Genomic DNA, 23,568 nt, shown 5'->3' with positions numbered 1-23,568 from the left:
TTGGTACATGGGACAATAACAAACCAATTTATTCATTTCTCATGCCTACCCTGTTTTTGCCCGTGGTAATTCTGTATACCTCTCAGCCTCCGTCACTCCAGGGAAAGCAAAACCAACCTCTCCTATCATTCCTCAGAATTGAAACACTCCACCCATAAGCACAAGTGTTTCTGCGGAAGCTGGAAACCCAGAGATCAGTTATTCATTACGAGCCTTGTTGTATGATGTGGGCGATCACGGCCTTTCCATGACCATGATTGTTCTTGGCAAATATTTTCTGCAGAAGTCATTTGCCATTGCCTTCTGCTGGGCAGTGTCTTTACAAGGTGGGTGACCCCACCCATTATCAATACTCTCCAGAGATTGTCTGCCTGGTGTCAGTGGTCGCACAACCAGGACTTGTGATACACACCGGCTGCTCATCCACCACCTGCTCCCATGGCTTCACATGACCCTGATCAGGGGGTTAAACAGGTGCTACACCTTGCCCAAGGGTGACCTGCAGGCTAGCAGAGGGAAGGAACGCCTTACACCTCCTTTGGAAGAGACGTAACTCCACCCTGCCACCCTAATGGAATATTCTCCTCATAGTACCATAGTTTGATGTTTTGCTTTGAATGGGTTCCATGGTTTTCTTTGTTTTGGGGCGATGAATCTCAGAGGTGTATACTGCATGCAGCCCATTCTATTACAGACAGGTTAGAGCATTGGCTGATCGACAGGAGGCAGCAAGTGGGAATAAAAGAGTTGTGCTGTCTTTACGACAGTTATTTAGTTTATAATATTTTCGCTTAGTAATTCATTCGATAGTATTTTCTAGTTAGAATTAGAAGTGTTTAAAGTATATTCATTGCATGTAAAATATATCGGCATGCGATGGCGTCACATCCGGTTTCGCCGCGTCTTGTGGGAAAGTACCGGTTTGAAATTAGCACGAGGGTGGGGGCTCACCACGAGGCACACCTGAGCAGAAGTTGTTTTGCAGGCATGAGAAATCACAGTGAGAGCAATGCTTTTTCACCATATGTTAATGCGAAGAGTGAACAGTAAATGGCTAATCTTACTGCGATCTGGTCTCATTGACTGGCTTATCTCGACGTTGAATTCGGCGTTATCAGTTACACGCGAAGGAGAACGTTACAGTGAAAAAGCGGCATTATCAGGTGTTTCAAGTGCTGCAATGTCAGCTCGATCCAGCATCAAGTCGACGCTGCCCAGCGACAAGGGCGGTAAACCGACATCAAGTAAGCCCACCCAGGCGTTATCAGGTTCCAAGTGCTGCAATGTCAGCTCGATCCGGGATCAAGTCGATGGCGCCCAGCGACAAGGGCAGTAGAGTGACATCAAGTAAGTCCACACAGGCAAGAGCCAAGGCAGAAGCCGCCAAGGTGCGACTGCGTTACGCCAGACAAGAAGCAGTTTTGAAAATGAAACAGGCCACCAGAGAAGCCAAAATCCAGAAAGAAAAGGCTGCCAGAGAAGCCGAAAGGGCCACCCGAGAAGCCGAAATCCAGAAAGAAAAGGCTGCCAGAGAAGCCAAAATCCAGAAGGAAAAGGCCGCCAGACAAAGGAAAGCGGCCGCCCGAGAAGCCGAAACCCAGTTGGAAATGGCAAAAATATCGACAGAGTTGCAAGTGCTGCAGCTAGAAAGAGAAGAAGCTGCCAAGGCAGAAGCAGAGTACATAGAAGAACCTGAAGGGTCGCGTGATCTGACCGAAGTAAGATCTACTTTAGAAAGGACCAGACTGGAACGCACAAGCGACTATGTACAATATCAAACAGACAGGCAGGCTCGTCTCCCCTCTCCATACGTATTCGATAACTTCCCCAGCTACGAGGAACCTCAGAGTCACGATTGCATCACATCCATACGAGGAAGAAAATTTACCCTCGCGGCTCCGTGATGAAGTCAAGAATGAAAGAGCTGACAACCGATACTTCTTGACACCAAACTTACAAAGTTCGATGCGAAGAGACGCGGAGGTCGGATCCAGGATGGCAAATTCCATGAGAAACGTACGCTCTCAGTCATATAGGCGCCAACGTACTTCTCCAGCCCGCATGCCGCTTACAGCTGATCCCACGATGCAGTATTTAGCACGACGGGATCTCGTCACTTCGGGACTGTACCAGTTTGACGATAAACCTGAAAATTACCGTGCATGGTACTCCACATTCACCAACGCGATCGACGGAGTCCAGCTCAGTGCAACCCAAAGGTTGGACCTTATGGCAAAATGGCTGGGGAAAGAATCACGCGACCAGGTGAGACGCATACGTTCAGTGTACATCAACGAACCTGAACTAGCCTTAAGCAAAGCGTGGGAGAGAATTCGGGAGGACTATGGGTCCCCCGAAGCTATTGAAGCGGCGCTATATCGACGTCTGGGAAACTTTCCTGAGGTGTCAGCCAAAGATCACATTAAGTTCAGAGAATTCGGAGATTTACTCATGGAGATCCAAGGCACCAAAGAAGATGGCTACTCAGCTGGTCTAGTATACCTAGATACTCCATTCGGGATTAGACAAGTCGTGGACAAACTTCCCTTTGGGCTGCAGGACAGGTGGCTGTCCGTTGCTTTAGACTACAAGGAAGAGCACGATGATCAACCACCTCCCTTTGAGCTGCTCGCTAGGTTTGTGTGCAGGGAGGCGAAGAAGCGAAACGACCCTAGCCTCGCGGGTCCAAGAAGCAGTACGATTTACACCAAGCCAAGTAGATCCTCTTCGAATGTTTTCAACATTGATAAACCCATCTCAGTGCTCAAGACCGAAGCCCTTACAACTAGCAACGACCCTAGCAAGTATTGTCCATTGCATAACAAACCTCAGCCCCTCAAAGGATGCAGAATGTTTAGGGAAAAACCCCTTGAAGAGAGGACGGCTCTTCTCAAGGAGAAAAGAATATGTTTTAGATGCTGTTCCTCAACCTCTCACCTCGCCAGAGAGTGTACGATCGCCGTGAAGTGTCCGGAATGTGATAGCCCAGATCACGTCAGGGCCATGCATCCCGACCTGTCACCGCAAACCGACAGCGCTCCTTCACCCCCACAACAGGACGGCGGGGAGGGAGAGGCTCACTCTAGGTCAACAGTTGTCAGCACGAACTGTACAGAAGTTTGCAGTCAAGCTCAGTCAAGCCTTTCTTGTTCCAAGATCTGCCTCACTAAGGTGTACCCTAAAGGAGCCAAAGACAAGGCCATCAAAGCCTATGTGATTCTGGATGATCAGAGCAATCGCTCACTAGTCAGTCCAGAGTTCTTTAAATTGTTCAACATTGACAGTGAGCGGTTCCCATACTACCTCAAAACTTGCTCAGGCAACATGGAAACCCAAGGAAGGAAGGCAGAAGGCATCCAGATCGAGTCCCTGGATGGTAAAGTCGTCATCTGTCTCCCTCCGCTCTTAGAGTGCGATGGAATCATGAATAACCGCACTAGGATCCCGACACCAAGTGCGGTGCTACACCAGCCACATCTCCACCACATCGCCAAACACATCCCAGAACTGGATCCAAAAGCGGAAATACTCCTGCTATTAGGAAGAGATGTTATCCAGGTACACAAGGTTAGGCAACAGGTCAATGGACCACTCGACGCCCCCTTCACGCAACGTCTGGATCTGGGCTGGGTGGTGATAGGAGAGGTGTGTCTCGGTGACGTACACAAACCGACGGTCGACACACTCAAGACCAATGTGCTAGAGAGTGGCCGCCATTCGATTTTTCAACCCTTCACAAGTTCCATGTATATCAAGGAAGCACAACAAGACGTTATCAAGTGTAAAGTAACCGACGAGACGCTAGGTCAGTCAGTTTTCATTCAAACCGAGCACGGAAACAAACTTGCACAATCAGCTCAAGATACCATTTCTTTAAAACCCAAAGACACCAAGGTCTTCAGAGATGAAGCAAATAATGGGGTTGCCCCATTGCCTTTCAGAGAACCACGCCAGCGCTCACCAGATAACAAAGAGCAGGCAGTCAAACGGTTCACGTCCTTACGGAAAACCTGGAAAAGGAAACCTGAGATGCAGCAACGCACCCGATTGGCCCACGAGGTACTGTGCACCCTAATGGCAGAGGTCACAGCCATTATAAACGCACAATCACTCCTACCTGTGTCTTCTGACCCAGAAAACCCCTTCATACTTTCGCCATCAATGCTCCCTACACAGAAGGCAGCTACACCTCCTCCACCAGGAGACTTCTCAGACAAGGATTTGTACACAAAGCAATGGAGACAAGTCCAGGTTCTGGTAAACCAGCTCTGGTCTCGCTGGAGACAAAAATATCTACCTTTGTTGCAACAGAGACAAAAGTGGACAGAACCCCACAGGAATCTTCAAGTTGGAGACTTAGTCCTGCTCAGGGACAAGCAAATCGCCCGCAACAGCTGGCCAATGGCCAGAATCACTGCTACATTCCCTAGTGGGGATGGACATGTCAGGAAGATCGAATTGAAGACTACCGACCAAGGCGATGTGAAAATTTACCAAAGGCCAATTACAGAAGTTATTCTACTTCTACCCAATGACTGATTAAGAGACTAAGTTTTGTACTCTGCTCATTGTGACCTTACGAAGGTCAAGCGGGGAGTGTGCTGTCTTTACGACAGTTATTTAGTTTATAATATTTTTGCTTAGTAATTCATTCGATAGTATTTTCTAGTTAGAATTAGAAGTGTTTAAAGTATATTCATTGCATGTAAAATATATCGGCATGCGACGACGTCACATCCGGTTTCGCCGCGTCTTGTGGGAAAGTACCGGTTTGAAATTAGCGCGAGGGTGGGGGCTCACCACGAGGCACACCTGAGCAGAAGTTGTTTTGCAGGCATGAGAAATCACAGTGAGAGCAACGCTTTTTCACCATATGTTAATGTGAAGAGTGAACAGTAAATGGTTATTCTTACTGCGATCTGGTCTCATTGACTGGTTTATCTCGACATTGAATTCGGCGTTATCAGTTACACGCGAAGGAGAACGTTACAAGAGTCCATTTCTAGTTGGCTGCTAGTGACTAGAGTGTTCTTCAGATGTCGATGTTGAGATTGCTTCTTCTTATGCTGTATATCAATGATTTAGATGATGGAATAGGGGACTTTGTTGCCAAGTTTGCAGATGATACAGAGATTGCAGCAAAGAGGTAGGCTGCAAAAGAGCTTACACCAGTCAGGAGAATGGGCAAGAAAGTGACAAATACCTTGGTAGTACAAATAGTTGTGCAGACTATTTTCACAAGGGGGAAAATGTCCAAAAAAGGTTAGCTTGCAGGTTGAGTCAGTGGCGAGGAAGGCAAATGCAATGTCAGCAGTCATTTCAAGAGGTCTAGCATACAAAAGCAGGGATGTGATGCTGAGGCTTTATAAGGCACAGGTGAGGCCTCGCCTTGACTATTGTGAACAGTTTTGGGCTCCTCATCTAAGAAAAGATGTGCTGGCATTGAGTTCAAAGGAGGTTCACAAGAAAGATTCCAGGAATGAAAGGGATAACATGCGAGGAACGTTTGATGCCTCTGGGTCTGTACTCGCTGGAATTCAGAAGTATGAGTGGAGCGGGGGGGGGGGGGGATCTCATTGAAACCTTTCAAATGTTGAAAGGCTGAAACACAGTAAATGTGGAAAGGATGTTTCCCATGGTGAAGAGACTAGGACAAGAGGGTGCAGCCTCAGGATAGAGCGATGTCCATTTAAGACAGAGATGTGGAGAAATTTCTGAAGCTATAAGGAGGTGAATTTGTGGAATCTGTTGCCACAAGCAGCAGTGAAGACCAGGTCTTTGGGTGTATTTAAGGCAGAGTTTGATAGGTTCTTGATTGGACATGGCATTAAAACTTATGGGCAGCAGGCCGGGGAGTGGGGCTGAGGAAGGGAAAAGAGGAGCAGCTCTGTTTGAATGGCATAGGAAACTTGATGGGCCAAATGGCCTTTCTCTGCTCCTATGTCTTATGGTCTTACATACTTTGATAATGAAGGTACTTTGGATCTTTGAATGCTGGGAAAAAGTACTGGGACACCTGACAAACACAAGCAGTCACAGGGTGTGTGCCCAACACACACGCACACACACAGACACACAGACGCACACATACACACACACACACACACACACACACACACACACACACACACACACACACACACACACACACACACACACACACACACACACACACACACACACACACTGAACCCTGATCGTGGGAGGCAGTGGCACTGACTTTTCAGCTCTGACCGCACAGAAATAGACCAAAGGAAAACTGAGTGTTGCATCAGGAACCAGCTGCTGTTCAGTAACTTCTGCAAAACAAAGTTTTAACTGCGGAACCAAAGGGGTGTTGAGGAGGTCTATTTCCCCCTTTATGTCTTTGTGGTTTCACTGGCATGATTCCTGAGAAGTGTCCTTTTTTCATGGCTGGTAGAGACACTGTCTAAAACTCCAGATACCAGGGTTCAATCCCACCTCTGGCATTGTGCCTGTGTCTGTATCTGTGCGTATGTGTGTGTGTATCTGTATCTGTGTCTCTTTATGTCTATGAGTGTCTGTGTCTGTGCATCTATATGCATGTGTATGTGTTTTACACTTTTTTTGGTGTGTGTGTGTGTGTGTGTGTGTGTGTGTGTCTCTCTCTCTCCGAATTTCTTGTTTCTTCTTGCGTGTGTGTGTGCAGAGTTTGCACGTTCTCCCTGTGATCACATAGGTTCCCCCGAGTACTCCCACATCCCAACGATATGTGCGATCGATGGGTTAGTTTCTTGTCATAAGCTGGCATCTGGATGTGAGGTGGAGCCTGGGAGAGTCAATTGGAGCAAAGCAGCAGTGAGGGGAGGATTAGGTGGTCAGCACTGATTCAGTGTGCTGAAAGGGCCTGTTTCTCCCCTGTATCTTTCTGCGACTCCATGACGTTAAATCTGAAATCATCCCCGGAAGTCTTTGGAAATTATATTGTCCAGATTCTTAATTATTAAAGAGAGCTACAAAATGCTGACACACCCAAAGCTCTTTGTTTGCCTGTGCTGGTGTTGACAAGGAAGGGTTCTTTTCCACTGACAAAGAACAGGGTTTATTCAGGTCATTGTGAAGACCACACAATCAAATGAGGTATTTTGTTGGTGAGGATGAGGAGGTAGCAAACTGTGTCCACAAAAATACAGCCTTACTACGCACACTTTCTCACCTCAGAATCAGAATCAGGTTTAATATCACCAGCCTATGTTGTGAAATTTGTTATTATGCAGCAGCAGTACATTGCAATACACAATTAAAATAACTGCAAATTACAGTAAGAAATACATATATTTACGAAGTTATATTAAATAGGTAGTGCAAAAAAGGGGGAAAAAACAGTGCGGTAGTGTTCGTGGGTTCAATTCAGAAAACTTTTGAGAGAGTTAGTAAAATCGTACAAAGTGACCGAAAGGGGAAGGGAATTTGTGAGGACTGATGACTCCAGCCAGCAGAGTCTGGCCTTGAAGAACCGAGCTCTCTGGCCCAAGGCTGCCACCGTTGGGCCGGATGGGGTTGTCACTCAGCAGATGTGAGGAAACATAATTTCATCATGTCAGTCAGTCTTCAAATGATTGTGAGAACTTATTCAAATAAAAGTAGAGGCAACATAATCAAGGACCCCTCCCACCCTGGACATTCTCTCTTCTCCCCTTCTCGTCAGCATGAGATGGAGGGAAATGTTTAAGGATGAGTCCAAAGCTTCCATGAAGAATCACAACATACCGACCAACTCCTTGGGAATGTCTGGACATCCACATCATGCCTTCGTTGTGCCACCACGGAGCAGGAAGGACAGCGCCTCTACTTAGACATTTGCGAAGGTGCGGCATGTCATCTAAAGCTTTGACAAACTTCTACTGATGCACAATGGAGAGTATACAAACACCATTACCCAGGTACAGTGAAGCCTAAAGTTCACAGCCCAGTCCACAGGGCTTGTGTGTAGTCCTAACACAAGAATCCCATTGACCATCCCCAAAGCTTTTTCTCCACCAGGAGTGGGCAAAGTCAAAGTAGATTTATTATATTCTGTACATCTCACCATCTACTGCCTTGGGAGTCATTCTTTTGCAGGCATTTACAGGAAAAAAAATAGTTTTTGAGAATCTACACAATCAAAGACTGACAGACAATCAATGTGCAGAGAAATTGAGCAAATAAATAGAGAGATAGACAGATAGATATATAAGTAAGCCAATAAATAAATAACACTGGGAATATGAGTTGTAAGGTCCTTGAAAGTGAGTCTGTAGTTTGTGGAACACACACAAAATGCTGGAGGAACTCAGCAGGCTAGGCAGCACCTATGGAAAAGAGAGCACGTGACATTTCAGGCCAAAACCCAATGTTTGGATCCTGCAGGAGGGTTTCAGCCTGAAATGTTAACTGTGCTCAGCAGGCTGCCTGGCTTCCTCCAACATTCTGTGTGTACTGCTCAGATTTCCAACATCTGCTGATTTTCTCTTTGCTGTGGAATCAGTACAGAGTTGTGGTGAGTAAAGTTATCCACACTGGCTCAGGAGCCTGATGGTTGAGGAATATTAATTTTTTCTGAACCTGGTGGTGTGGGATCTAAGGTACATTTACCTGCTTCTGTTGTGGTTTCTCGTACCCCACAAATGACCAGGAGACGCAGAAGATTCTTCAAGAAGTAATAAACTTTAATTTGCAAATCAAAGCTGAGACAGTCATTGAGCTAGTCGCTGATTGCCCACCGATCCTTGGACATAGCATGTTTTATAGCAATCTCCTGGTTTAGTTGCATTAGCATATGCAATCGGTCTATAGTTGCGTATCACACGTACATCCGCCCCTATTGTTTCTACCCATTGACTTAATCATGTTCTAATCTACATCTCTTAGCTACCTCTCATTAACCCACCATTGTCTTCTACATTCTTAATATTTCATTCTCCTACTAAATTGGATACATGCATAGCAAATAGCAAACTCAAACTACATAATTTACATCTCTTAGCTTCCTCTTATTAACACACCATTGTCTTCTACATTCTTAAGATTTTGTGACTTAATCATGTTCTAATCTACATCTCTTAGCTACCTCTCATTAAGACACCATTGACTTCTACATTCTTAATATTTCATTCTCCTACTAAATTGTGTACATGCATAGCAAATAGCAAGTTTCAAAGCTGACTACATATTTTTCGTTACACAGTAAACAATCTCAACTTTTATACTCCAATACTTCCTGAGAAGAGGGCATGGCCTGGGTGGTGGGGGCTCCTTGATGATGGATGCTGCTTTCTTGCAGCAATGTGTTCCCTGCAGGTGTCCTCCATGGTGGGGAAGGTTTTGCCTGTGACGGACTGGACTGTATCCACCACTTTCAGTATGTAGAGGGTTTCATTCCTAGATATTAGTGTATTCATACCAGGCCATGATGCAACCAGTCAGGATATTCAGCACTGTGCATATATAGAAGTTCTTCAGAGTTTCAAATGATAAGGTTGAATCTACACCAATTTCTAAGTACGTTGAAACACTTTCATGCCTCCTTTGTGATGGTACTTATGTGTTGGCCCCTCCATCAACTAAATCTTGACGTCGCCATTGATCAGAGTCAGCTGGAGCAGCCATATCAGTATCATGGGAGTCTGGGGTTCTGCAGTGAGTGTCTCCTCTCCTGAAACCTCAAGACCTTTCCATTATCTATGAGGTACAAGTCAGCAATACACCACTCTACTTATTGCCCTTAATCCCTGTACCCCAACCTTTATTGGGGTAGCAATAAAGGTTCTTCATCTCTGTCTGCCCTTAACCACTCCGATCTAGAAGGATTCTTCGTTGCCATTTCCTTAACGGATTGACCAAACAGGGCTTTTAGTTCTGAGCTGAATCCCTGAACCTGGCGGAGTGATTGACCTCTCTGGCCTCTACCCTTTGACCTGTTTGGCATGGGTGACACAACCAAGAGCCAAAGCATAAAGTCCTGAGTCCAGCTAACATAGCTCTCTGGGTCATTGAAGCATGTAAGAGTCCAAACCATGGCAAGGTACGGTTGTCTTGGAGGACACCACCATATCTCAATGTAGAAAAGACTTACAAGGTCTGTGGACTGAGTTAAAGGGAGACAATGGACAAGCTAGGACTTCTTTTTAACTGGAATGTAGAAAAATTAGAGGTGCCCTTATAGAGGTCTATAACATCATGAGGGGCATGGATGGGGTAATTGCACACTGTTATTTTCCTAGGAGTTGTGAATCAAGAACTAGAGGGCATAGGTTTAAGGTGACATGGGGAAGATTTAATACGAACTTGGAGGGTAACTATTGGGTGGTTTGTTTGTCAAGCAAGCTGCCCGATGAAGTGACTGAGGCAGATACAATAACAACTTTTAAAAGGCAGTTGGACAGGTACACAGGTTGGGAAGACTTAGAGACCAAGTGCTGTGCTTGGAAGGATTCTTGTTCAGGAAGACACAAATGGGCTGAATGGCCTGTTTCCATGCTGTACGACTCCATCTCCTTCACCAGAAGGACTGTAGTGGCTCATGAAAGCATGTAATTCCCCCAACCCCACCTTGTCAAGGGGAAGTTAAGGGATGGGCAATAAATTCTTGTATGTCTGTGATGGCTAAATTCCAATTAGTGACTAAATTACGTGGTGGTTGTCCATTGTGTCCGATAATGACAGGAGATCTCTGGGGTGAGTATTTTAGGTGGAAAAGCCATTGCACTGGGGCAGTTCCAGTCTCTCGACCTCAGAAGTCCATCTCCAGTGTCACAACAAGCGTCACAAACTGGGGTCTTCCTTGGTTGCAGGGAACGAAGATGACATCTTCTGTGCCATGTCACGCCCTTTGTTCTCCATGGAGCGTTGCAGTACCACCTCCCTGGCCATTGGATCTCACGGTAAATCTCATGCTCCCAGACCACCGGAGCTGGCTGTGCATTCTGGGCCAAGCATGTCCCTAACTCACCTGCTTTATCCCACCTGTCAAAGCAGTGTACTGGGATGTGGTCAATGTCACTTCCAAAACTACTTGGAGCCACAAGTGAGACCTGGTTGTCCAGTGGGGACCAAAGCTGAGTGAGCTGTCCCAGAATGGACATGACAAGCCCCATACACCAGAGGTGCTATCCTTCCTGGATCCACCATATGACCCAGTGACTACATAATAGCTATAAAGCAACACATACAAAATGCTGGAGGAACTCAGTAGGTCAGGCAGCATCGATGGAAATGAACAGATAGTCGACATTTCAGGCTGAGATCCTTCTGCAGGACTGAGAAGGAAGGGGGAAGATACCAGAATAAAAGGTGGGGGAGGGGAAGGAGGACAACTAGAATGCAACAGGTGAAGCCATGTGGGTGTGGAAAGGTCAAGGGCTGGAGAAGAGGAATTTGATAGGAGAAGAGAATTAACTATAAGAAAAAGGGAAAGAGAAGGAGACCCAAAGGGAAATAAAAGGCAGGTGAGAAGAGGTAAAAGATCAGAGTAGGGAATATAGGAAGTGAAGGGGGAGGAACATTTTCTCACTAGAAAGAGAAATCGATATTCATCCTATCAGGTTGGAGGTTATTCAGGCAGAATATAAGGTGTTGCTCCTCTACCCTGAGGGTGGCCTCATCTTGGCACAACAGGAGGCCATGGATCGACATGTTGGAACAGGAATGGGAATCAGAATTGAAATGTTTGGACACCGGGAAGTATCACTTGTGGCAGAAGGTGCAGAGGTGCTCGACGAAGTAGTCCCCCAATTTACGACGGGTCTCGCCAATGTAAAGCTGACACATTGGGAGCACTAGACACAATAGACGACCCCAACACATTCACAGGTGAAGTGTTACTTTACTTGGACAGTTTGGTGTCCAGAATAGAGTGAGCGACGAGGTGTATGGGCAGGTGTAGCATTAATAATTACATTGTAAATCACTATTCTGATCTTTCTGTTTATTTTAGTCGCTAAAGACATTTGACACATCCCCACTAACACTCACTAATATTTATCAATACACTATAGAGAGCATTCTATCCAGATCCATGGCTCGGTACGGCAACTGCTCTGTCCATCACTGTAAAAAACTGCAGAGACTTATGGACACAACTCAGCATATCATTGAAATCACCCTCCCCTCCTCCATGGATTCTGTCCACACTTTTGGCTCTGCAATAAAACACCCATTATAATCCCACTCTTACACCTTACACCTGACATTCTCTCAACTCCCCTCTTCCATCAGTCAGCAGATACAAAAGTCTGAAGGCACATCCCACCAGATTCCAGGACAGCTTCTATCCCATTTACATCATCATCATCATCATCATCATCATTATGTGCCGTGTCATATGACATGGACGATCGTGATCTTTCCATGACCATAATTGATCTTGGCAAATTTTTTCTACAGAAGTGATTTGTCATTGCATTGTTCTGGGCAGTGTCTTTACAAGACGGGTGACCCCAGCCATTATGAATACTCTTCAGAGATTGTCTGCCTGCTGTCAGTGGTCGCATAACCAAGACTTGTGATCTGCACCGGCAACACATATGACCATCCACCGTCTGCTCCCATATGACTCTGATTGGGGGGAGTGGTGTAATATGCAGGTGCAACACCTTGCCCAAGGGTGACCCGCAGGCTAGCAGAGGGAAAGAGTGCCTTATGATTCCTTTGGTAGAGCTGTATCCCCACTCCACCATCCAGCCCCACTTGTGACACTATTGAATCAACCTCATGTATGATAAGATGGGGTCTTCACCTCACAATCTACCTCAGTATAGCCATCTACAGTACTTTATTATCTGCATGCACTCAATCTTTCCTGTAAGTGTTATACTTCATTCTGCGTTCTGTTAGTACTTTTCCTTGTACTACCTCAATGTACTGATGCAAAGAAATTGTCTGCATGGATAGCATGCTAAGCAAGATTGTTCACTGGACCTTGGTTCATGTCACGTATTAAACCAGTTTACTAATTTACTAATTCATGATTAAAAGTTGTAGTTGCTAATATAAATTGTATGCACTCCAGTCAAACTTCGGGAGGTAGATAAGCCAACAAGAGGAAAGAATGTACTTGATCTGGTATTGGGAAATGAACCTGGTCAGCTGTCAGATCTCTCATTGAGAGAGCATTTTGGACATAGTGATCACAATTCTATCTCCTTTACCATAGCATTGGAGAGGGATAGGAACAGACAAGTTAAAGAAATGTTTATTTTGAGTAAGGGGAAATATGAGGCTATCAGGCAGGAACTCAGAAGCATAACTTGGAAACAGATGTTCTCAGGGAAACAGGGAAGCAATGTGCCAAATGTTCAGGGGATATTTGCATGGGGTTCTGCATAGGTACGTTCCAATGAGACAAGGAAAGGATGGTAGGGTAGGGTACAGGATCGTTGGTGTACCAAGGCTGTTGTAAATCAAGTTAAGAAGAAAAGAGCTTACAAAAGGTTCAAAGGAACTAGGCAATGATAGATATCTAGAAGATTATAAGGCCAGCAGGAAGGAGCTTAAGAATGAAATTAGGAGAGCCAGAAGGGGCCATGAGAAGGCCTTGGTGGACAGGATTAAGGAAAACTGCAACTACAACTATGTGAAGAGCAAGAGGATAAGACATGAGATAATAGGATCAATCAAGTATGACGGTGGAAATGTGTGTACGGAACAGGAGGAGATAACACAAGTACTTAATGAGTACTTTGCTTTAGTATTCACTACGGAAAAGGATCTTGGCAATTGTAGGCATGACTTGCAGCGGACTGAAAGCTTGGGCATATATTTATTAAGAAAGAGGATGTGCTGGAGCCTTTGGAAAATATTAGGTTGGATAAGTCGCCGGGGCCAGATATGATGTACCCAGGCTACTGTGGGAAGCAAGGGAGGAGATTGCTGAGCCTCTGGTAATGATCTTTGCATCATCAATGGGGACAGGAGAGGTTTCTGAGGATTGGAGGGTTGCAGAAGTTGTTCCCTTATTCAAGAAAGGGAATAGAGATAGCCCAGGAAATTATAGGCCAGCGAATCTTACTTCAGTGGTTGGTAAGTTGATGGCGAAGATCCTGAGAGGCAGGATTTATGAACATTTGGAGAGGCATAATATGATTAGGAATAGTCAGCAGGGCTTTGTCAAAGGCACTTTGTGCCTTAAGAGCCTAATTGAATTTTTTGAGGATGTGACTAAACACATTGATGTTGGAAGAGCAGTAAATGTAGTGTATATGGATTTCAGCAAGACATTTGATAAGGTACCCCAAGCAAGGTTTATTGAGAAAGTAAGGAGGCATGGGATCCAAGGGGATATTGCTTTGTGGATCAAGAACTGGCTTGCCCATGGAAGGCAAAGAGTGGTTGTAGATGGGTCATATTCAGCATGGAGGGTGATGACCAGTGGTGTGCCTCAGAGAGGGACCCCCTACTCTTTGTGATTTTTATAAATGACATGGATGAGCAAGTGGAGGGATGAGTTAGTAAATTTGCTGATGACACAAAGGTTGGGCTTATTGCCAATAGTGTGGAGGTTTGTCAAAGGTTACAGTGGGACATTGATAGGATGCAAAACTGGGCTGAGAAGTGGCAGATGTTCAACCAGATAAGTGGGAGATGGTTCATTTTGGTAGGTCAAATATGATGGCAGAATATAGTATAAATGGCAAGACTCTTGGCAGTGTGGAGGATCAGAAGGATCTTGGGGTCCAAGTCCAAAGGACACTCAAAGCTGCTATGCAAGTTGACTCTGTGTTTAAGAAGGCATACGGCACATTGGCCTTCATCAATCGTGGGATTCAGTTTAAGAGCTGAGAGGTAATGTTGCAGCTATATAGGACACTGGTCAGACCCCACTTGGAGTACTGTGTTCAATTCTGGTCGCCTCACCACAGGAAGGATGTGGAAACCAGTGAAAGGGTGCTGATGAGATTTACAAGGATGTTGCCTGGATTGGTGATCATGCCTTATGAGAAGAGGTTGAGTGAACTTGGCCTTTTCTCCTTGGAGTGATGGAGGATGAGAGGTGACTTGATAGAGGTGTACAAGATAATGAGAGGCATTGATCATGTGGATAGTCAGAGGCTTTTTCCCAAGGCTGAAATGGCTAGTATGAGAGGGCATAGTTTTAAGGTGCTTGGAAGCAGGTACAGAGGAGATGTCAGGGGTAAGTTTTTTTACGCAGAGGGTGGTGAGTGCAAGGAATGGGCTGCCAAAGATGGTGGTGGGGGCAGAAACAATAGGGTCTTTTTAGCGACAGCTGGAGCAAAATAGAGGGCTATGGGTAAGCCTAGGTAGTTCTAAGGTCAGGACATGTTTGGCACAGCTTTGTGGGCTGAATGGCCTGTATTGTGCTGTAGGTTTTCTATGTTTCTAATTCTCCAACAGTACACAGTAACTCTTCCTGAACCTGGTGCTGTGAGTCCTAAGGTTTTTGTACCTTCTTCTCTGGTTGCTCGGTGGTCTTTAATGATGCATGCTGCTTTCCTGGTACTGTGCTCTGTTTAGATGTGCTCAATGTGGGGAGAGCACTGTGATGGACATATTATTTATACTATATTAGATATTAAAAACTCTCTATATAGTACTAGATACTAAAAACCCTTGGAATAGTGCAAGGCCTAGATCGAGTGGATGTGGAGAGGATGTTTCTGATAATGGGGAGTCTGGGACTAGAGGTCACTGCCTCAGACCAGGAGGGCGTCCCTATAGAACAGAGTTGAGGCAGAATTTCTTTAGCCAGGGGGTGGTGACTCTGTGGAATTCATTGCCACAGATGCTGTGGAGGTCAAGTCATTGGGTATATTTCAAGCGGTGGTTGATATGCTCTGGATCTGTCAGGGCGTCAAACGGTTCCGGAGAAAAGGCAGGAGAATGGGGTTGAGAGGGAAAGTAAATCAGTCACGATGCAGAGTCAATGGGCTGAGTGGCCTAATTCTCTTCATATGTCTTATGATCTTTCTGTGCCTCTCATAACTTTAATAGTATATTAGAAATATGTATACCATTTAATATTAGATAATTTTATGTAATTTGCCGCTCCTGTTAAAGATACTACCTTTAAGATTAAACGTTATTTCAAAACTGTTCCTCCTTTCTTGTTGTTGGGTGAAAGATAGACGGTGCGGGGGTGGGGGGGGTGGGTAGGATATTTTTCTACGAAGAGTCACAGTCGATTTTCATCTGGCCAGCATGGTTCTTGCCGCGATCTTGCTATCCGCAGGGCGATCGCCACTGCATCTGCTCCCTCGCGTTCCCTCCCCGTTGCTCTGCCCGCAACCCACCCCCAACCCCCTCCCAGCCCCCGGCCAGGGTGGGGGGGGGGTCAGAGGAAAGGAGGTGGACATCCGCCTCGTGAGGGCAGCCAAAATTGAGCGATCGCCGAGCAGGTAGTGCAGGATAGCGGGCACTCAAGGGTTAAGGTTAACACGACAATGTTTGCATACGCCGCAAGTCTTTAAAAATCACAGCGGCAGGCGACTGCATCCCAGAGGCGTGCGGAGACCGAGAGAGCTAACAGCGAATATCAGGTACGAACGCGCGGAGCGGGAAGGGTGTGAAGCCCCGAAACAAGACCCCCTTCCTTCGAGGTGTCACAGTGCCCGTGGCTTCTTGTCACGGGCCAGGTATTAACAGCCTTTAATTTAATAATTTTGATGTGCAGGCAGGGAAGGCGATCTTTTGAAACAGAAAACTGATTTTAGACTATTTCTACTCTAGCTGTTTCTCCTGGAATTCCAAGTCTGAGATTTTATCAGTTTTGTGTTCAGTTTGCTGGTTTGAATCAAGTGAAGGGACAAGGACACTTAAGGAATAATTGATTTTTGGGTCCTCTAACACGTCTCCCTCAATTTTTAGACCCTGAAGAACCTGGGTCTCCCTCGGGGTGTGGGGAGCGGAGTGCAGTGACACAGAGTAGGGGGGTGTCAGAATTTCTCCTTGGCATCGCCAGCTTCTTCAGCCCTTTACCTCTTCCCCCTATCTCAGTTCATCCCAGCTCCCCCCTCACCTGGTCTCGCCTATCACCCGTCAGCTTGTACTCCTTCCCCTTACCCACCTGCATATTCTGACTTCTGCCCCCGATCATCTGGGTCATGCCCTTTACTCGGGATTAGGGTTGTATTTACCCTCAGAGATGCTCGCTCCCTGCACTTGTTCTGTTTGAATGTTTAGGCAAAATTGGAAAGGTCGGGTACGGGCCAGATCGAGGCGGCGGCGGGGTGCGGACCCGAGAGCATAGGGAAGCGGTAGGACGCGGGTCCGAGAGCGAGGAGCGACCCGTGGTTTGGCCGAGTTAAGCGCCGGACCAAATTGAAAAGATCGGGGTATCCGGACCGGAGGCGCGGGAAGAGCTGACGTTCAGATCGCGGCTCCGCGGTGTTTTCTCGTCACTGCGATGAGACAGTGACCCGTAAACATGAGTGACTGAATCGGCTGTAGGGATGACTGGCTTCGTGGCTGTGGATTCACTTTCGTGAACGTCAGTTGTTGGCGCGATGTTTTTTTTCTCTTCACGTTGAGTGTTTGATGGTCTTTTTTAACGGGTTCTGTTGGGTTTCTGTTTTCTGGCTGCCTGTAAGGAGACGAGTCTCAAGGTTGTATACAGTCTACATACTTTGGCAATAGATGCACAATGAACTTTGAATGTCACTTGTTGCCTATCAGCCGTGTCTAAATGTTGTTTTAACTTGGTTGAAGGTGTGGTATCACTGTACTGAGTTACAATGGAACGTTTTGTTTTGCGCGACATCCACATGAGATCAGATCACCTCAGTACCTCAAGGAAGTGAAAATGACCGCAATGGAAAATGTGTTCCCTCCCCACCGGGCTGGTAACCACAGTGATCTGAAACCTGTAAATGTGTCGCTGTCCTTCTCATCGTCATTAACGTTCAGTTTTAACAAGGTTTATTATATTAAAACATGAATAATAATTTTCCTACTCACAGTGCGCACTGTGAATACGCAATGCGGCCACTTTGTTAGATACCTCCTGTACCGAGAAAAGTTGCCACTGAGTGTATGTACCATGGTCCTCTGCTGCTACAACCCATCCACCTCAAGGTTCAACATGTGCGTTCAGAGATGCTCTTCCGCACATCACTGTTGCAACGTGTGTACTGACGCCTTCTTGTCAGCTTGAACTGGTCTGGCCATTCTCCTTTGACCTCTCCTGTAACCCCCTGGGTCGCCTCAGGCTCGCTCAGCTCGTTCTCGTCTAGGGGGAGCAGCCTTCGGCCCGCCAAACTGGGTAATCAGCTGGTGTGGATGCTGTGTGATGCCCCCGCCTCGCCCAAAAACAGACAGTACACCATATGCGATTAAATGAGTACAATTTATAAAGGTTACTATAACTAAGTGATTAATAACGATACAGTATATATGAAGAGAAAATTAAAGAAAAGGCGCCAAACTTATCAAAGTCCAAACCACTTCGTGCACAGCCGTTGGAGCTCAATTACTGAAGTCTTCTGGCCACCATTCGATCCCCTCCGAACTCCTCGACTCGCAGCTCAGGACCCTCCGAACTCCTCGACTCGCAGCTCAGGACCCTCCGAGTGGTCAACCAAGCACATCTAGCTTCATCCCACCCCCTCCTCGGAGAATCTCCCGGCCTCGGACCCCCCTTTGGGGTCCGATCCTCGCCCAGCTTAGAGCATTGCGTCCTCTCTCTCGACCCCCTCGCGCCGATCTGCCCAAAAGCCCGTCAACAAAAGCTTACAGACTCAGAAGAAAGAACATTAATCCCCATTTGGTTTACAAAGGAATACCATTCTCGTTATCAGTAAATTAGCATTCCTGCTAGTTAACAAAAAGAAGAAACCCTCTTTACACTCTCCCTCCACCAAATAAAAGTCATGTCCTCATGACTACTAAATAACTCGCCACCTTTCCTGCCAACACACCGTAACCCAAGCACAAACAGTGACATCTCCTCCCCACACAGTAACCCTCACGCCCTGTTCCTCAGGCGCTACTTAGGCCAACTATCTGGGAGTTCCCTAACCCTTCTGAGACCTCCGTACCCCCTCACCTAAACCCTTCAGGCTCGGACACAACTGGGGATACCTTGGGCCCACTACCAACTCCTCTCTCAACCTCTCACTCATGCCCCACACTGCACACAGCTAACCCTCCCCGCTACACCTGACTCAATGGGAGAAGGGCCAAAGGTCTCTTCCTCAATCGAGGGAAAGTCAGCAAAAGGCAGCATGTACCACACATCCAGCACATCATCCATTGAATCTGTATTCTTCCTCATTCCTGTGATCGGTAGCTGCTGTTTGATCTTCTCCAAACGGAAACACGTGGCCTGCACTGCTCCCGCAGTCTCTTCAGCCTCCTGTTCAGTATTCACTGCACTTCTCTCCAGCTTTTTCTTCCTCATGCCTTCTTCCAGATCAACTTTCAGGTTTTGCACTTCATTTGAACTGTCGATGGTCATCTTCAGGTTCCCTTCAAGCTTCCGCTTCTCTCTTCTGAGATTCGTCTGTAATTTCTTCACCTCCACAAACTCCCCTCTCCGGGTTCTCAGTTTGCTATTACCCTCAGTCAGACAACTTTCTTCATTCTCTCCAACTTTTCAACTTTTAAGTCTTCCGAATGGTTCCAGATCACTTTCTCCAGTCTCTCCGTCTTCATTTCAAACTTGATTCCGTAGAGACAGTCTCTCACGAGCTGCGACCTTCGCCAGCCCTGGCACGTGTCCCGAAAACACTTTAACTCGGTAGTTCTCAGCTGCTCCTGCAACAACCTCACTTCATATTCTCCTGAGGCAAATCCAAATACCAATAGATCATCCACATACACCAAAACTCCAAACGCCTCCATATCCCCTATGGTCTTCCACCTGCCCAGCAGGAAGGTTGCAAGGGCTCCAGATATGCCCTGTGGCATCTTTTCAGACCCAAAGACTCCTAGGGAATTTATAACGGCCGTCTTCTCCTTGTCGGCCCCACTCATCGGGATCTGGCAACATCCACTCCTCAGATCCAGCACCTTAAACCACTTCACACCACTCAGACAGGCCATCGCCTCTTCGGCCCTCAGGGCCATATTCTGGTCACTGACAGTGCGCCTCTTCAACGCAATATAATCCATACACACGCTGCCTACATCTTCCACGGCTGTAGGGGCCAGTCGCCGCAACCTCCCTCTCTCCGAGGTGTCTTCAGCAGTCAACTCCCCTCCCTTGTGGTATTTCGCAGCGTCCACTAAGAGGGTCTCACCCTCAGATACTTCCTCCAGGCCGTACCACCACTGGCTCTTGTTTGAATTCGTTATCAGCCCAATGCTGCTACACACGTCTGCACAAGCAGCTCGAAACCCTGGGTGCATCGACAATGCCTCCAAACAGCGCTCACCCGCCTCCTCCGGGCAGGCTCCCAAGCGCACCAGCAGGATATTGGTTCTCTCTAGAACAGAAACGCTGCCCGTCTCAACAGGGTCCGGACACATCAGCATTAATGATTCATGAACCTCAGTCTCCTCCACATTTGCCTCTAAGAACTCCATTTTCACTGACCAACAACCGTTGTCTGGATAATCACCGACACTGGTACCCCGAATCTCCAGTGTCCTCAATGTTGTCAAGGGTAAATGCTTCCAATAACGGTTATGAAACAAACTGTACAGCAACTTCACCGGCGCCCCGGTGCCGAGGATGGCTTTAACTTGACTTCCATCCATCCGTAACAACACCTGTGCGCATGGCCCCTCTAAGCCTTCAGGAATAGGGTCTGTTCCTTTCGGGAGTTCCTTGGTACATTGCTGGAAATGTGCTCCCCCAGAGACCCCAAGCCGTTCCCCCACTGGGCCTCCTCTAAGTTTCCCGACACCTCTCGAATCAACGGAACAACTGATCCCCTTGACAGATCCCCTTGGCACCACAAGCAATTTATCTGCCCCCCTAGGCAAAAAGGGATACCCTAAAAACTTCCCACCAATCTCCTGCCACAGATATAATAAGCCCCCCAGCTGCGGCATTTGACTTCCAGTCGAACCACACGCATTTTCCCACACTTTCCCAGAACTGGCAGTGGTCACTTCGAGGTAATTGCGCCTGACAGTTCTAACAAAGTCACCAGCCCGCCTACTCAAACTTTCAACCCGTCCCTGTCGCTTTTCCTCAGCCAAGCACTGCCACTCACCCAACAACTGAGAGGTCCGCTCCGCCCACGCCTCCGCCCCTTTAGGGCTGGACATTATTCCAATAACCGGGCGGAGCTCACCACTGCTGAAACATCCCAACCTGTCACTCCTCACTCTCCAAACAGTACGGACAACCCATGGTCCCACCACCATTTCGTCAGCCAACAGCAACCACCCCACCCAACACACACACTGCGATAACCAGCAATCGCACACCCACAAAGGCACACCAGCTCTTCGCCGCAGACACAATTTAAAGAGGGTGATCACACAGCTTCCACAGAAATCAATCCCGGACGAGCACCCCACAATGTAACCCCCTGGGTCGCCTCAGGCTCGCTCAGCTCATTTCGTCTAGGGGGAGCAGCCTTCAGCCCCACCAAACTGGGTAATCAGCTGGTGTGGATGCTGTGTGATGTCCCCGCCTCGCCCAAAAAACAGACAGTATACCATATGCGATTAAATGAGTACAATTTATAAAGGTTACTATAACTAAGTGATTAATAACGATACAGTATATATGAAGAGAAAATTAAAGAAAAGGCGCCAAACTTATCAAAGTCCAAACCACTTCGTGCACAACCTTTGGAGCTCAATTACTGAAGTCTTCTGGCCACCATTCGATCCCCTCCGAACTCCTCGACTCGCAGCTCAGGACCCTCCGAACTCCTCGGACTCTCCAAACAGCTCAGGACCCTCCGAGTGGTCAACCAAGCACATCTAGCTTCATCCCCCCCCCCCGGAGAATCTCCCGGCCTCGGACCCCCCTTTGGGGTCCGATCCTCGCCCAGCTTAGAGCATTGCGTCCTCTCTCTCGACCCCCTCGCGCCGATCTGCCCAAAAGCCCGTCAACAAAAGCTTACAGACTCAGAAGAAAGAACATTAATCCCCATTTGGTTTACAAAGGAATACCATTCTCGTTATCAGTAAATTAGCATTCCTGCTAGCTAACAAAAAGAAGAAACCCCTTCTTGTCAGCTTGAACTGGTCTGGCCATTCTCCTTTGACCTCTCCCATTACCAAAGAGATGTTTTCCCATGCAACTTCTGCTGCTGGAAACTTTTCTACACAAGTGGCCTGCCATTGCTTCGTGGGCAGTATCTTTACAAGATGGGTGACAGCAGCCATCATCAATACTTTTCAGAGAAAGGACCTGGCAACAGTGTTCGCATAGCCAGGTCCTTTTTTTTGTATTTCACACTATTCTCTGTAAACTCTAGAGACTATTGTGCATGAAAATCTCAGGGGACCAGGAGTTTCTGAGATACTCAAATCACCCATCTGGCACCAACAATCATTCCACAGTTAGTCACTTAGATCACATTTCTTCCCCATTCTGATGTTCGATCTAAACAACTGAACCTCTTGACCATGTCTGCATGCTTTAATGCATGAGTTGCTGCCACATGATTGGCTGATTAGATATTTGCATTAATGAACGGCTGCCACTAAATGTATTCCAGTCCATGAACTCAGAAGCTGGGCTCAGGTGGAAACCCCTAAACAGAACAGAGTTAGAATCAGAGTAACATTCAGATTCAGAATTGAGTTTTTTATCACTAACAAAATGTCACGAAATTTTTTTTTTTTTGGCAACAATAACTGCACATCCTAAAAATTACTACAAAATTACAAAATAAATAAATAGCAAAAGGTGAGGAAGGAGGTAGAGTTCATGGTTCATGGATCATTCAGAAATCTGATGGCAGCGGGAAAGAAACTGTTCTCAAAACGTTGAGTGGGTCTTTAGGTTTCTGTACCTCCTCCCCGATTGTACTATCGAGAAGTGGTTCATTCATTATTGCCATGTCATAAGATGTGAGTGATTATGGTCTTTCCATGACCATGATTGTGCTTGACAATTTTTTCTACAGAGGTGGTTTGCCATTGCCAGCTTCTGGGCAGTGTCTTTACAGGACAGTGACCCCAGCCATTATCAATACTCTTCAGAGATTGCCTGCCTGGTTTTAGTGGTCACAGAAGCAGGACTTGTGATGAGTGCCAGCTGCTCAAACGACCATCCACCACCTGCTCCCATGGCTTCACAAGATCCTGGTCGGGGGCTAAGCAGGTGCTACACTTTACCCAAGGGTGACCTGCAGGCCAGCATGAGGAAAGAGTGCCTTACACTTCCTTTGGTAGGGACCTACCTCTACCCTGCCACCCCGTTGAGAAGAGGGTACTTTTTATTTAGCTGCTTCAAGGCATCTCACCAGCCTTTGTCCTCACTGGTCTGCTGGTCTGACATCTGGTGGGACATCCCGCATTTGTCCCTCATCCACATCGCTGGCCTGTTCTCTAATTCCCTGACATCTCCATGATTATAACCCTAATCTGATCCCTGACTTCCTTCCCACAGACCAAAGACACACCAGTTTCTAGATAAACTGGTTATTGCAAATTGTCGTGTGGTTAGGCAGATTGCTGGGTGTCACAGCTCGTTGGGCCGGAAGT

The 23,568-nt window shown here is 46.8% G+C and overlaps 1 protein-coding gene across 4 annotated transcripts in view; it reads left to right on the top strand.

Moving 5' to 3' along the window:
• The window catches only part of ponzr6 (plac8 onzin related protein 6), a 57,957-nt gene that overhangs the window by 2,450 nt on the left and 31,939 nt on the right, over positions 1 to 23,568 (top strand). The window contains exon 1 of one of the 4 annotated variants that reach the window (XM_059975137.1): positions 16,340 to 16,493. The exons of 2 other annotated variants lie outside the window; for them this stretch is intronic. The gene's annotated coding sequence lies outside the window, so the exon portion shown is untranslated. Of the gene's footprint in view, positions 1 to 16,339; positions 16,494 to 23,568 lie in introns of those variants that run through there. One more of the 4 variants, XM_059975138.1, reaches the window with a different exon arrangement.

This window comes from Hypanus sabinus, chromosome 7, assembly GCF_030144855.1.
Source record: "Hypanus sabinus isolate sHypSab1 chromosome 7, sHypSab1.hap1, whole genome shotgun sequence".
NCBI classification, from domain to species: domain Eukaryota; kingdom Metazoa; phylum Chordata; class Chondrichthyes; order Myliobatiformes; family Dasyatidae; genus Hypanus; species Hypanus sabinus.
The sequence above is the reverse complement of the archived record's forward strand: the minus strand, read 5'-3'. Positions and strand labels throughout refer to the sequence as shown.